At 40.9% G+C, this 16,129-nt stretch overlaps 1 long non-coding RNA gene across 1 annotated transcript; it reads left to right on the forward strand.

Moving 5' to 3' along the window:
* The first annotated feature begins 8,963 nt into the window (after positions 1–8,963).
* Positions 8,964–14,470, forward strand: LOC141984770 (uncharacterized). The gene is made up of 2 exons (XR_012638802.1): positions 8,964–9,910; positions 10,455–14,470. It is a non-coding gene; the product is annotated as an uncharacterized LOC141984770 (long non-coding RNA).
* Positions 14,471–16,129: the final 1,659 nt, after the last annotated feature.

The raw sequence follows: 16,129 nt of genomic DNA on the forward strand, positions 1-16,129 counted from the left end.
ACCTGCAGTCATTTCTTAGTTCTGCTATAGACTCAGCATGTGACCTGGGACAAGTCACTCTGGCCCAGTAGCTCCACAAAGGTAACTGGGTACCTATACCTCATCCTTAGGTCCCTAAATTCCTGCAATCCTACAAATTCCCCTTGAACCCTCTTGGTGCCTAAACTCACTCAGTACCTAGGTTTTCATGGTAAAAGTTCCCTAACCAGCTAAGGTTCTGCTTTTGGTCATGCACATGGCTGCTTTACCCTAGGCATCTAAATGCCTATCTCCCACCGAGCCCCAGTGTGATCCACAAACCAGTGAAGACAGACAGGGGAATGCCTATTTCCCATACAGGTCCTGATCCAGTAGGTGGACTCTAAGCAAGTCTACCAGATCAAGTCCCATTCAATTTGTGGTGTCAGAACAGCCAGGCAGCCTGTCAGGACTACCAGTAGCGTGGAGTATTTGTGACAAAGTATTGACATTGAGCAGACTAGAGTGGCTACTCACATTTGGAGCCTATATACTTGCCTTGAGGTCACCTGGTTAGACCCTTGCTTGTGGATTGGCTAAACCCTTAACACTGAAAAGTAATTACCTCAAATGACTTATCAGGCTCAGAGCATTCATCACAGCTGGATGGAGGTGGTTCCACCAACTACCTTCTCACTTTTAGCCCGATGGTTGGTGCATTCACCTGGGAAGTGAGAGACCAGGGTTCAATCCCCATCTAAAAAAAGGGAGTAAGGATTTTAACAGGAAACTGCTACCTCTCAGCAGAGTTTTATGACCATTGAGCTATGGGATATTCTCATGTGTGTCACCTTCAATCTTTCCTGTTTATTCTGTGTAGGTTCTTACAACAGGCCCACATTTATGGCAACTGAGTACACTGCTTTATACAGCTGGTATAGTGAAAAACTATTTCTAATTTGTAAATACTTGGCTAAAATTACTTGACATTTAGTCTAAATCTGTTATCCAAAACTCACATCAGCCCAGATCTGTGTTTACTTCAAAATCCATGTTAACTTTAAATCATCGTTAACTGGCACCGTTTACATATAACTCTAACTACAAAACTGGATCACTTATTCACCTTTCAATTTACCTAGCACACCTTTGGATGCTTGGCAGATTTCAATTTTTATTTTTTTGTAATTTTGACAGATAATAATGATGTTTATTTTAAGCATTTTTTTCTATTTTCATCTATTTAAACTTTCATAGTTGGAAATTATGGGAGGGGTCAGACAATAATTATTCAATTACAGTATATGTTGAGATTCAAAACATTAAAGTTTATTGCCATTAACACACAGATTGTCAATATGTCAAAATATACAAAGCAAATATACTGAAATCAAACTATAATAAGTTCTCAAATAGCATTTTTTGCTACTTTGCCTATCTGTAAATTTTGATTATTATCGATGGAAATATTTTTTTCATTGGTTTGTGAGTGTAGCCAGTAAAATTGACATTTACCAATAAAAATCTAATCCTTCCAATCCTGTGTATAAATAACTGTAGGCAGCTCTACAACTATAAATTGGATCACAGGGAAGATTGACACCTACTGAGTCATCAACATCACTTTAGTACATTCCTTTTTCTTGGAAATCTCTTCCAGCACTGTACTTTTTCATCCCTACGTGGATTCTTATAAGATCACAGCTCAAAATGGTATAGCTACTTTATTGAACACTCATAGCTTATATTAATTGGACATTCAACATTTCTTTCCAGTAAAAATACTGATCCAGGTGTTTGTACACTACAGAAGATTTTTTTCCTAAATACAGGTTCTGCTATGATAATTATCCCTTCTGCACTGTAATTTCCTTCCCACAACCCAAAAGTTGATTTATTCTCCATGTGTCCTTTGTTGTGGAATTGAAAGGGTAGTGGTTGCAATGGACTTATTTCAAGCAGAGCTAATCTAAACAATTGCAAAAGTGTCTTTGTGTCCTCACGGTTCATGAGCACAATTAAATTGTCAACGTTTGCCAACATTTACTTACTACAAAGTTACCACAGCTATTTCCTATTTTAAATAAAGTGGGGGGAGGAAGCCCTCAAGACAGGGGCCATCTCTGACTACCTGTTTGCACAACACCAACATGAGACCCTAATCTTGGTGATGATCTAAGACCAATCCTAATATAAAAAATAAATAATGTCCATGCAACCCTACTGATTTCAACAAAAGAATTTAGTACACTGTTTATAGCTGTATGGTAAGCTCCATGTACTCCATGAATCTCACAGGGAGTATTATCATATTCTGAGAAAAGTTACTATGACCCCAGGTATCCCTGTGTTCTCACCTACACACTACTGCAATGTTATTTGTATAAAATACGCCTTGTAAGGCATGATTTGAAAACTAATAACACATGGGTCAATAATATCATTGTGAAATGTATGTAATAATGCTGTGTGTGGAATTATGGATACTAAAAGGTCCTTAAACCAGGCATGTCAGAGGAAATGGATGAACAGGTTTTCTCCAGACAAAGGAAAGAAGCCAACACCTCTAACCAGGTGTGGTCAAATTCAATGGACTATTCATTTGTATCAAAGGCTGCAGAAAGAGGACATTTACATTGTAAAACTGCAGCAGGAAGTATCACCGGGGAGTACCCCAGGGGACACCTTAATCAAGATGGAGGCAGCCCCCTGAAGGAGACAGGAGACTGAACCCTAGGGGATCAATTTGACCCTGAAACAAACGCAGATTTTGAGATATAAGGACACGCAGAAAGACTTAGGATTATCCTGCACCTGAGGAGACAAGGAAAACTAACATCTTGGATTCTGTGAGGATCCTGGCTAAGAGTTAGTCTGCTACTGCTGAGCAAGGAAGCTTAGAGAGGAAACTACCTTGAACAAAGACGGTCATTTGTTAAGGTCTTAGCCATTAGAAAGCATATTTTTGTTTGTTTGTAACCATTTCTATCTTTATTCCTTCTACTTGGTATCACTTACGTCTTTTGTTCATAAACTTGTTTTATTTATTATTATAAAGCAACTCAGTACCATATTTGAAGGGAAGAGTGTGCTTACGTCAATTAAGTTAATAAGCTGGAATGTACTGGCTCTTTGAAAGAGCAGCAAAATTAATATATTTTGTGAATGTACAGTGATATGCACTGTGCATTGCAGACAGACACCTCTGAGGAGCTCAGGGGCTGGCGTTCACTGATTGTTATCTGCTAGGCAAGGTTTGGGCAGGGAGAGCCTTGAGGAGTTTGCTGGTGAGGAAGACAGACTTGTGTGGTAGGGGGCTGATGCACGGTCTAATCTCCAGCAAAACTAATTCTTGCTGAGGCAGAGAGGTAGCACAGTGGCTCATAGCTCTGGGTGTCCACAGTAGCAGGTTACAGTTATATTGGAACTAATAATGCTATTTGGGGACCAAAGTACTAATTAGTGTGATTATATGGGCAGAATCCAGCCAAAGGAAATAACAGAAGGGGTTATTGTAATGACTCTATTATTCACCTTCATATTTCATTCATTATAAACTCCCCGCCTCCTTCCCCCCTCACCCCATGAAGTTTCTGCAGAATTTCCCAGCAGAATATCACAGAATCCAGAATCAGTATCACAACATGTAAACCCAGTTTGAGAGCACAAGGGGGCCTTACTAAAGGGCAACATTTATGAAGAAGACCCAACTCAGCCTTAAATTTGTTTATGCAGTTTTGCAGCTGCTCCAGGGCTCAAACTCAAAAGCCATTTAAAAAAATTTATATCTCCTCAAAATTTAACATATTTGATCCCCAAATCTGTAACATCTGCAAAGCAAATATTGTACTTGAAAGGAATCAGTTTTTACCTTATCAAAACCCTGCTATTTTAAAAGGGAGCCATTTCCACATTTTAGGATTTTTCACCAAATAAATCTTTAGACAGAGTTCTGCCATCTTTGTAGTTGGTTGAGATTTCAGGGTTGTTGGAAGTTTCAGGCAATTTATTCTAGTCTGCAAGCCAATTGTAGCTTGCGGGTGATTAGAAGATATTGTCAAGCACTAAATCTGAAATGCACAGTCCATCAGCTTTCACAGTGAGTCATCACCTGCAATTTTCAAAAGTCTGAGCACATACCACTCAGCTCTCTTTAATAAAAGGAATCTTTGTAACAGCATTTATTTTTAAATTCCTTTGGGGGAAAAACCCAAGAAGATTCTATGTCTGTGAAACTCATGAAAGGAATCAAGTCATGACAGTGTTTCCATGTATGTTAGTTTGCAATTCTTTTTTTTTTAAGTCATCTAAAATGATTTAAGTAATGAATATAAAATTAAGCTTAATTGTTTCCTTTCTGAGAGGGCACTGTGTGTGCATGGAAACCATGGTAACTAGGAATATGCTGGTACCTTGTTCCTGAGTAATAACATTGCATATAGAGTAGGTTTTGTGCCTAGCAACAAAGCTTTGCCAACTGAGTTTTTAAATAGCCCTTTCCCCCTCTCCCAAGCCTTTCTTGTCCCATGCTCTCCATATGTACATTCTTGGCACCCTTATGACTTCACTAAAGTGCCTCCTAAGCATGCAATAAACAGCATAAAATACAATTTCACACAAAAGAAAGCAGTGTATTCACATGGCCATAACTTTGAAAGAATACAAAGATCAAGTCCCCTTCCCTGTAGAGCTGTTATTAAGCATGACTCATCCCTGGCCAACATATTGGATGCTCACTTTAATTAGGATATGTACTTCAAAAGATTGCTGCAGACATTTGCTGCTAATAGCAAATCAGGCCCTGTCACATAACTGGGAATAAAAATGATTTCAGTACATTATGCTGTACATTTAAGTCATTTTAGGACAACATGTGGACAAAAATTAATTAGGGAAATGCACTAACTTGCATCTATATTGTCTACCATATACATCATGTTGGCATTGAAAAGTGCAAATGAAGCAAATTGTGCCACCAAGTGTTTGTTACATAATTTTCTAAAAACTGAATAATTATACATACAAATCTGAAAAATCCAGTAGATCAGACAAACCCAGATGAGGATCCAGTTTCCGTGTATATCCTTGGTAGATATGAGATGAACAAAGCGGTACAGCTTTCAGACTGTTGATGATGCAGGCTAAAAAGCTGACTTTCAACTCGCATACAGATACCTTGTTCTGTAGAGCCAAGTGAGAAATATGAGCAATGCATGTCAGGCTTTTGTGTCACTCAGGGTCTAACACGCTAGCACATATACATAATAGTGCTGCATCTAGGTAGCTGAAAAATTATCAGCTGCAAATAATCCACATGAAACATGCTCTTAGGAGACTGGTCAGTGAATAAATAAGATTATATCTATTCCCACAGGTAGCACAGGACACATGATATGGGTAAATCCTCACCCTAGTTCCAATGGAGTTAATGTTAATGTTCATAATTTATTATTGCGAAGTATGAGAGTATGATGGACTCTGGGGTGGATGTTCCGGGGAATCTACAATGTGCCATGAAGACTGAAGAGGCCCAGTAGCTGTGGTTCACAGAAAATACCACATTCTGCTGCCTAGTCACCGAAGGGCAGGAAGGGAAACTAGCCTCCCCGCCCAAAGATGACGTACAACACATCAGATGTCTTTGTGCAAGTTGGGGATGAGAGGCAAATGGAGCTGTTGGGCAAGGGCAGCCAAAACAGATTTGGGGATTCAAAAGGTTTAATTAAGGCCTGAATAAGCATCCTGACTTTAGGATGATTATCCAGACTGGATAAGTTGAGGTTCCCTGAACATGCTTTGGGGACAAACACTTTCAAAGCACCTTGATGTAGAACTATGTCATCCAGTTAGCCACTGATTCATGCATTCATTCTCCCTCTCTCAAGTGTGATGCACAAAGATAAATTAACTTTTCAACTTTTAAAAGGGGATCTTTCAAGTCAAGAGGTGACATCTGTATAATAATGCTCTCAGCTGGCAGAACAACATTTAAGATGACTTTTTCCATTCTGAAAGTGATATTTTGCTATATGGCACCTCTAAGGTTAGCTCTTGCTGTGCTGCAGAAGAAGATTGACATCTCCATTACAACGCATTGGATCAGCTGCAACATGGGTATTTTGTCAAATAAAATCCACATTATTTATATATGTAATATACATGTAAAATGACAGACTTGTCCCTGTTAGCACAAAAGTGCCTTAAATTCACACAGAGGGGAACATTTTGTATGAGATTTGGACACATGCCAGATCCGTTCAGGAAGCTTCCTGTGTTTATCCATGGAGTGTGAAAATAACGTGACACAGCTTTGCTTTAGACTCTTAGCCATTATTGCTGCACCAGCATTTTTCCTGCAAGTATGGTTAATGTGTAGCCAGTATAGACTAAAGCTAATGTTTTCCTAATTCCTTTTTCTTTATCTGATACAAGAATGACTCACTACCATTTGAATTTGCTCAGGACCCTGGAAACAAAGTTATTGAGGGAAACACTGGTTTCTGTTAGTGTAAACAGAGCAAACGTTCAATTCTCTTAATTGGCTAAGACGGTTTTCACTACTGACAAAGGCATTCTTATGAATAAAGCATAAATATATATGATAAGACAAGGTATGTTTTAGTGGCTAAACAACTCCAACCTAGTTTTGCCAATTGAAAAAGTTGCACTAAAAAAAAAAATGTGTTCCAAGCGGGGAGGGGTTGCAGGTGCTTTGGGGGATAGCATTAAAATTCAAAAAGATTTGGACAAACGGGAGAAATGATCTGAAGTAAATAGGATGAAATTCAATAAGGACAAATGCACTTAGGAAGGAACAATCAGTTGGACACACACAAAATGGGAAATGACTGCCTAGGAAGGAGTACTGCAGAAAGGGATCTGGGGGTCATAGTGGACCACAAGCTAAATACGAGTCAACAGTGTAATGCTGTTGTAAAAAAAGCGAACATCATTCTGGGATGTATTAGCAGGAGAGTTGTGAGCAAGACCGTCATCATCACGTTCCTATTATGCCTCTGGCGTTTAGGGCAGTGACGAAGCTCCTCTACTCTTGTCTGTTTCTGGCAAGTCTTTCAGTAGTTTCCCAGCTGTGCCCCAGGTTTTTCAGCTTGGCTTCCACAGCTCTTTGCCATGTAGTTTTCAGGCAGCCTCGTTTTTGCTTGGCTTCAGGTGTCCATCTTATTGCTACTCTGGTGATGGAATCAGTTCCCATCTGAAGCACATGACCGATCCATCTCCAATGCCTCCTGGCAATGATGGTGCTCAGATCCTCTTGGCTGCACTGTGTCAATAGATCTTGGTTTGAGATTGTTCTGGGCCAAAAGATACAAAGGATTTTTCTGAGGTAGGTTGTATGGAATGAAGACATTTCGGACATGTCATACTTTCTCATTGCCCAGCATTCTGCACTATAAAGTAATGTTGAAAGTACGCAGCTCTGATAAATCTTGAGTTTGGTTTTGGTGTTGTAGTTTGATGATTTCCAGACTGTATTTAAGCTCCTGAAGGTGTTCCTGGCTTTACTGATTTTGTTCCAGATGTCCTGACCTGTTCCACCATCTTGGCTGATGATGCTGCCCAAGTACGTGAATGTTTCTACATTGGTGAGAACATAATCCTCTATCCGTACTGGTGAGGCAATATTAAAGGTCATGATATCTGTCTTATTGCAGTTGATTTTCAGTCCAATTTGTTGGCTGAATGCGTTTTGTCCAGTTGTTTTTTTCTTGTATATGGTGTTGGGTATGTGATAGGAGAGCAACATCATCTGCAAAGTCCAGTAAGCAAGACATGAGAAGTAATTCTTCCACTCTACTCCACACTGATTAGGCCTCAACTGGAGTATTGTGTCCAGTTCTGGGTGCCACATTTCAGGAAAGATGTGGACAAATTGGAGAGAGTCCAGAGAAGAGCAACGAAAATGATTAAAAGTCTAGAAAACATGACCTATGAAGGAAAATTGAAAAAATTGGGTTTGTTTAGTCTGGAAAAGAGAAGACTGAGAGGTACATGATAACAGTTTTCAAGTATGTAAAAGGTTGTTACAAGGAGGGAGAAAAATTGTTTTTCTTAACCTCTAAGGATAGGACAAGAAGCAATGGGCTTAAATTGCAGCAAGGAAGCTTTAGGTTGGACATTAGGAAAAACTTCCTGTCAGGGTGGTTAAGCACTGGAATAAATTGCCTAGGGAGGTTGTGGCGTCTCCATCACTGGAGATTTTTAAGAGCAGGTTAGACAAACACCTGTCAGGAATGGTCTAGATCAGTGCTTCTCAAGCTATCTGATGTGGGGGACCAGCAATTTTTTTTTCCAGTGCATGCGCAGACTGGCAGCCGATGGCTCATGGACCGGCTCCGGTCCGCGGACCACCACTTTGAGTAGCACTGGTCTAGATAATACTTAGTCCTGCCACGAGTGCAGAGGAGTGGACTCGATGACCTCTTGAGGTCCCTTGTAGTTCTATGATTCTATGATTCTTAACTTGGGTTAGCTAACCCACATTAGCTAACTTGGGTTCAAATGCCATTGTGAAGATATGGCAACTCCGCAACACGTTTAGCTGCTCAAGTTCATTCCTGAGCTCTCCTATGAGCTTTAACTCAAGTTGCTTTTAAAGTTAAAATACAAAGTTACCATGTCTTCACTGTTATTTTAACTTGAGTTAAGAATACACTTGATTTTTGGCAGTGTAGATATATCCTTAGAATCAAGAATCCCGCCTGCCAGAAAACAGTGCTGAAAGCAACTGGGTCTATGATGGGAGAGTGGCAAGTTAAAATAGCCCCCACTTCATAACCACTGTGAAATATCCATCTCAACAGTGTGACACAGGAGGCTGAAGCCTCAAGAATCTATAGGTAAAGCAAGAGTTTAATGTGGGTTCATTTTAGGTGTTTAAATTGAAATACAGCTATGAAAGTAGAGATTAGCTCGCACCACATGAGTTGATTATGTGACCCTTACACTCCTTTGGAGATCTTAATGTTGGATCATATTAAAGAAGTTCTGTATTAAAATCACAAATGAGTTTGATTCCCCATAGTTTAAATTCCAGGGTATTACTAATTAAGAGGTCTCTTGGGTTTTGGTACTGTTTCTCTCCCTCTATGTGTGAAACTTGCAAGCTGCTAATTGCGTTAGTACATTCTAAGACAGAGTCTGTTCTCAAAGCAATTCACAGAGACTCAAAGCAATACTCTAACAACAGAAACAGCACCCAGAGACTCCCCGCCCTTTTGTTGTATTAACAATTGTGATTAAAATAGAGATAGAGGATGTATGTGGATGGATGCTTGGTGTGGATAATAACTGAATGATCAGGGAGGTGCCAGCCTAAGAATCCAGTGTCCATCGGCTGAAGAAGGCGTCAAGTGGAAATAACCAGAGGACCCCCGGAGGGCAGACTGGAATCCACCCAACAGCCTCAAGAATGGGAGAACCAAAGAACAAGATAACTTCTTGGATCCGTCAGGAATGTGCTATCTGCTGATTGATTCAGCAACAGCATGATGAAGCAATTCCCATAGACTGGCATAGGAAGAAATTCCTATAAAAATAGACTCTTAAAAAGTGAGAACTTTGGGGTCTGATTCTGCAAACCAACTTCCAGGAGCATCAGATGAGCATCTGACAAGGCCCTGCTCCCTCCTCATGTCCAGGCCACCTGGCCAGTGGCTTGGCATGAGCAACTCTAAGGCTGGTAACTATGATGACAACCTTGCAGAACCTGTGTGTGTGTGTGTGTGTGTGTGTGTGAATGTGTGAATGTGTGAATAAATATGAGATTGAATGGAATGTTATAGCTATAACTAACTGCTTACTATGATAACAACCTTGCAGAACCTGTGTGTGTTTGTATGAATGAATGAGTGAATAAAGATGAGATTGAATGGAATGTTACAGCTGTAACTAACTGCTTACTATGATTCTTTCTGTATTCACAATAAATGTGGTATTTTGCCTTTTTCCCTTTAATAAGATCCTGCTGGTTTTTAATTTATTGGTATAACATTTTGGTGGAGAATTGCGAAAGGGGGAATATTGGTAAAAAACCTCAGTTATTGTAAATATTGGTGTGCACACCGCCAGCTCTAGTGAGCTAGGCATTTCTATTAGGTTAACCAGACCTGCTGGCCTCCGAGAAGGTAGCAGGGGACCTGCTGGCCTCCGAGAAGGTAGCAGGGAAAACAGATTAAACCAGACCTGCTGGCCTCCGAGAAGGTAGCAGGGGACCTGCTGGCCTCCGAGAAGGTAGCAGGGAAGAACAGATTAAACTAGACCTGCTGGCCTCCGAGAAGGTAGCAGGGAAAACAGATTAAACCAGACCTGCTGGCCTCCGAGAAGGTAGCAGGGGACCTGCTGGCCTCCGAGAAGGTAGCAGGGAAGATCAGGTTAACCGGACCTGCTGGCCTCCGAGAAGGTAGCGGGGAGAAATAGGTTAACCAGACCTGCTGGCCTCCGGGAAGGTAGCAGGGGACCTGCTGGCCTCCGGGAAGGTAGCAGGGGAAAAACGCATAGATTAAGCTATGATTTCAGAATCTTGGCTGTGTCACTTGCTAAGTAATACCAGCAGTGACAAAGAGATTGATATATCCATGTTAAGATGTTTAAAAGAAAACAGGGTAAGCCAGTACCAGAGGGAGGAATGGAGTCAGAAGGAACTCCAACCTCACCTTTTGTTAAAGAAATTACACCTTTTAAACAAAACCTTCAAAAATTTGGGCACAGTCCTTGGACTAAACAAGCCCTAGCTGATGTCTGCACTATTTCGGACCTGGAGGATAGATTGGCTCAGTATATCCTCATATACAAACCTTCTAGTGCTGCCAAAAGAGATGCAGCAGCAATTTGGTTGTTGTGTGAGGCATGTAAGGATTCTTCCCTCCGCTTGTCTTCATGTAAAGAGGAAAAGGCACAAACGGAAAAGGGAGCAGACAATTGGAAGGTGCTGGCTACAAATACCCAAAGCCAGCTGAAAATAGTGAAAGAGGCACTCCAGGAATACAAAAAGAGTGAAAAAGTTAACTCTGCAGAGGCTGGAGGGAGGCAGCTAAAGGGGGAGAAGGTCCTATGTATGGCACCCCCAGGCATAATTACAAAGATAAAGAGTTAAAAAAAAAAAAAAGTTAACTCTGCAGAGGCTGGAGGGAATTAAGCAGCTAAACTTTGTGAAAATGTTAAAAAGGAAAAGTGTTAGAGAAAGAGCATTCTTGGTTTCTTTGCAGCCATTCTGAAAGAAAAATGGGCCCTTTTCCAAAGGAATGTCTGTAAATTAGCCAGGCAAAAATAAACTATCTGATTAAAATCATTTGACTGGACAATTTAGTCAAATTTGCTAAAAGAACATAAGAGGGTTCTATTGGAACTTAGCTGCCTCAAATGTATAAAGGGAATGTAAGATGTAAAAAAACAGAGCAACGTGGAAGGGATGTTAAAGAAAAGAAAATGTGTATGTATCTATCTGTGTGTGTGTAAATATGTAAAGTTCTAAGGACCAGTTGGTTTTGTTTTTGTTTTAAATAATGCCACTAAAAATCCATTTGACTCTTTAATTCAAAGTTGCAAAACTGACAGACCTTTTTGCTAGACACAGGTAATTAGTGCTGTTTGGCTTTGGGATTTGGCATTCAACCCTTAAAAGGTAACTCAATGCTTTACAAAATTTAAAATGTTTTTAAGTTGTGGCTGCAGCTGGGCAGTCAAAATCAGGAGAATATAAAAAAAAAAATTTTCTCGATTCTTTTTGTTTGTTTGTTTGTTTTTGTAACAAAATAACAGATGAGAGTTGTAGAAAAAAAAATTAAAAAAACAGTGCCTCTCTGAAGCAACAGCAGGGGTGAGGTGCACAAAACAAAAAGAAGCAATGTGAGAAACACTGAGTCTTAAAATGGCTCTGAGTAATCAGACTGTCACTTTGATAAAGGTACATGAAACCTCTGCAAGCAAAAAAAAAAGGAATAGTGACACCTTATGTAAAAATGGATCTGGATAATGTTATAGAAGTTAAACTATGGAAGGAATGTGCATTTGCCCCAGAACATGTGCAGGGTATATTGTAGAAGGGGCAAAAGAAATGCAAACATACCATGCTACTTAATTAAAATGCTATTAGGGCTCCAAAGGGAGCCACAATAGGTTGGGTTTTCTTTTTCAGATTGCTGTGTGTTTTGGAAGCAGAAGTTAAAAGTAATCAAAACTCTGGTGAAAGCTGATTGTGTCCCTTTTAAGATAGAGTCTCTGAGCTGCTGATGGCTTTAAATCCAAAAGCAGGAAGCTTCTGTGAAAATGCAAATTACCTAAATGATAAAGGAAGGAAAGAACTAGCAGCACAAAGGAGCTGCAGATAAAGGACATACCTGGTCAGCAAACAAATTGTCTAAATAAAAGGCATGGGATAACAAGATAATTTTAATAAATTTAATGATAATAAGTATCCCTGTAACAACGTATAGTGTGTATGATTTTTGGAAAAACCCTTTAAGGTCGTATGGTAATGATGCTTCTCAGTTATTACCTGTAAATAAAACTTAAAGCTTAACACAGCAGGAAAAACATTATAAACTTGGTCTGCTGTATAAGAAGGAAAACTCAGGGATTTAATGACTAAACAGTGGGATAATTTCCCCATAACCCTTAAAAGATAAAAGCCATTGAAACCTGGCCCACCTATAGAACAAAAACAGGAAAATGTGGGGGCAATTCCTCTGTTTTGCCTGCAATCAGCAAGGGTATTTGTAAAAGAAATATTTTAAGCAATAATCTGCCACCCCAAAAGGGGTAGAAACATGTTCTTTTTGTCTTTCAGAAAAATCAGGAAAAGCTGATGCCAGCTGAAAAGTAACCCAATACCATGAATCTACTGTCACAATAGAAATTGTGTTTTGTGTTCTATGTTTTGTCTTGTGTTTTGTCTTGTTGCTAGCACTGTTGTGTGTTAAAAAAAAAAAAAAAAAAAAAAAGATACTGAAGACCTGCAGGAACTTAAAAATAAATTAAGCTCTCTGTCCCAGCTACAGGACAGCCTGATACAAAAACAAGTACATGCCAACGTAGACTTGGTCCAAATTGGTCTGGGTAACCTAAAAGCCCGATGGAATCTTTGGCAATGGCTTAATACTACCACATGGCTTATGCATAAGAAAAAAAAAAATTAGAAATAGGAAACTACACAGCCATAGCTATGGGATGCACTGAAATGCAGATACTTGCACTAGCTACTTTGGAACACAAATGTCCTGGGTCATATTGGGAAATATTAAGGGTTTGATGCATTTGTTAAAACAAAGAAAGAGATCATTGTTTGACACTTATCAACATGAATGGATGCAATATGTTTCCAGTATTGTGAAACCAGACTTGTTAATGGGAGAAATTGTTGTCAAAATTGCACACCAACAGTCCCTGGAGGCAAAGGTATTGAAGGTTAACCCACTCCCCATATTACACATGGGATCCTTCTGGCTACCCTGGACCTTGAGCCAGTGGGCTGGGGAGGGAGGGAAGCTATTGGACACTAGAGGTTGTACCGAATGGACTCCTCAAAAGTGGGTGTGCCTCACCTTGCCTGTTGCCCCAGAACCTTGTAGTAAAGATACATCACTAGGATCGTGTATGTGGCATGAATTGGAATCACAAACTCAAATTGCCTCACAGTACCTTCTCTTGAATAGGCTACCTAGAAAGTGACACTGACGATTATAAATCTTAGTGTCAAAAGGGGGATTATGTTGGATCATATTAAAGAAGTTCTGTATTAAAATCACAAATGAGTTTGATTCCCCATAGTTTAAATTCCAGGGTATTACTAATTAAGAGGTCTCTTGGGTTTTGGTACTGTTTCTCTCCCTCTATGTGTGAAACTTGCAAGCTGCTAATTGCGTTAGTACATTCTAAGACAGAGTCTGTTCTCAAAGCAATTCACAGAGACTCAAAGCAATACTCTAACAACAGAAACAGCACCCAGAGACTCCCCGCCCTTTTGTTGTATTAACAATTGTGATTAAAATAGAGATAGAGGATGTATGTGGATGGATGCTTGGTGTGGATAATAACTGAATGATCAGGGAGGTGCCAGCCTAAGAATCCAGTGTCCATCGGCTGAAGAAGGCGTCAAGTGGAAATAACCAGAGGACCCCCGGAGGGCAGACTGGAATCCACCCAACAGCCTCAAGAATGGGAGAACCAAAGAACAAGATAACTTCTTGGATCCGTCAGGAATGTGCTATCTGCTGATTGATTCAGCAACAGCATGATGAAGCAATTCCCATAGACTGGCATAGGAAGAAATTCCTATAAAAATAGACTCTTAAAAAGTGAGAACTTTGGGGTCTGATTCTGCAAACCAACTTCCAGGAGCATCAGATGAGCATCTGACAAGGCCCTGCTCCCTCCTCATGTCCAGGCCACCTGGCCAGTGGCTTGGCATGAGCAACTCTAAGGCTGGTAACTATGATGACAACCTTGCAGAACCTGTGTGTGTGTGTGTGTGTGTGTGTGTGAATGTGTGAATGTGTGAATAAATATGAGATTGAATGGAATGTTATAGCTATAACTAACTGCTTACTATGATAACAACCTTGCAGAACCTGTGTGTGTTTGTATGAATGAATGAGTGAATAAAGATGAGATTGAATGGAATGTTACAGCTGTAACTAACTGCTTACTATGATTCTTTCTGTATTCACAATAAATGTGGTATTTTGCCTTTTTCCCTTTAATAAGATCCTGCTGGTTTTTAATTTATTGGTATAACATTAACCCATATATCCCCACAGGACAGTCCCTCAGATAGTTTTACCCTACTGACCAAGCCTGAGGGTATGTCTACACTACGAAATTAGGTCGAATTTATAGAAGTCGGTTTTTTAGTAATTGGTTTTATATATTCGAGTGTGTGTGTCCCCACAGAAAATGCTCTAAGTGCATTAAGTGTATTAACTTGGCGGAGCGCTTCCACTGTACCGAGGCAAGCGTCGACTTCCGGAGTTTTGCACTGTGGGTAGCTATCCCACAGTTCCCGCAGTCTCCGCTGCCCACTGGAATTCTGGGTTGAGATCCCAATGCCTGATGGGGCTAAAACATTGTCGCGGGTGGTTCTGGGTACATGTTGTCAGGCCCCCCTTCCCTCCCTCCCTCCGTGAAAGAAAGGGCAGACAATCGTTTTGCGCCTTTTTTCCTGGGTTACCCGTGCAGACGCCATACCACGGCAAGCATGGAGCCCGCTCAGGTAACTGTCACTGTATGTCTCCTGGGTGCTGGCAGACACGGTACTGCATTGCTACACAGCAGCAGCAATCCCTTGCCTTGTGGCAGCAGATGGTGCAGTAGGACTGGTAGCCGTCATCGTCATGTCCGAGGTGCTCCTGGCCACATCGGCCAGGAGCGCCTGGGCAGACATGGGTGCAGGGACTACATTAGAAGTGACTTGACCAGGTCATTCTCTTTAGTCCTGCAGTCAGTCCTATTGAACCATCTTATGGTGAGCAGGCAGGCGATACGGATTGCTAGCAGTCCTACTGCACCATCTTCTGCCGAGCAGCCATGAGATGTGGATGGCTTGCAGTCCTTCTGCACCGTCTGCTGCCAGCCAAAGATGTAAAAGATAGATGGAGTGGATCAAAACAAGAAATAGACCAGATTTGTTTTGTACTCATTTGCTCCCCCCCCCCGCCCCGTCTAGGGGACTCATTCCTCTAGGTCACACTGCAGTCACTCACAGAGAAGGTGCAGCGAGGTAAATCTAGCCATGTATCAATCAGAGGCCAGACCAACCTGCTTGTTCCAATAAGAACAATTACTTAGGTGCACCATTTCTTATTGGTGCACACTCACCAGAGGTCCCTTCTCCACCTGCTGGGTCCAGGAGGCAGCCTTGGATGGGTTCGGGGGTTACCGGCTCCAGGTCCATTTCTTATTGGAACCCTCCATGAACCATTTCTTATTGGAACCCTCCATGAAGTCCTGCCTGAAATACTCATTGATGTAAAGCCACCCCCTTTGTTGATTTTAATTCCCTGTAAGCCAACCCTGTAAGCCATGTCGTCAGTCGCCCCTCCCTCCATCAGAGCAATGGCAGACAATCGTTCCGCGCCTTTTTTCTGTGCGGACGCCATAACAAGGCAAGCATGGAGGCCGCTCAGCTCACTTTGGCAATTAGGAGCACATTAAACAC

This window comes from Natator depressus, chromosome 3 (assembly GCF_965152275.1).
Source record: "Natator depressus isolate rNatDep1 chromosome 3, rNatDep2.hap1, whole genome shotgun sequence".
Taxonomy (NCBI): domain Eukaryota; kingdom Metazoa; phylum Chordata; order Testudines; family Cheloniidae; genus Natator; species Natator depressus.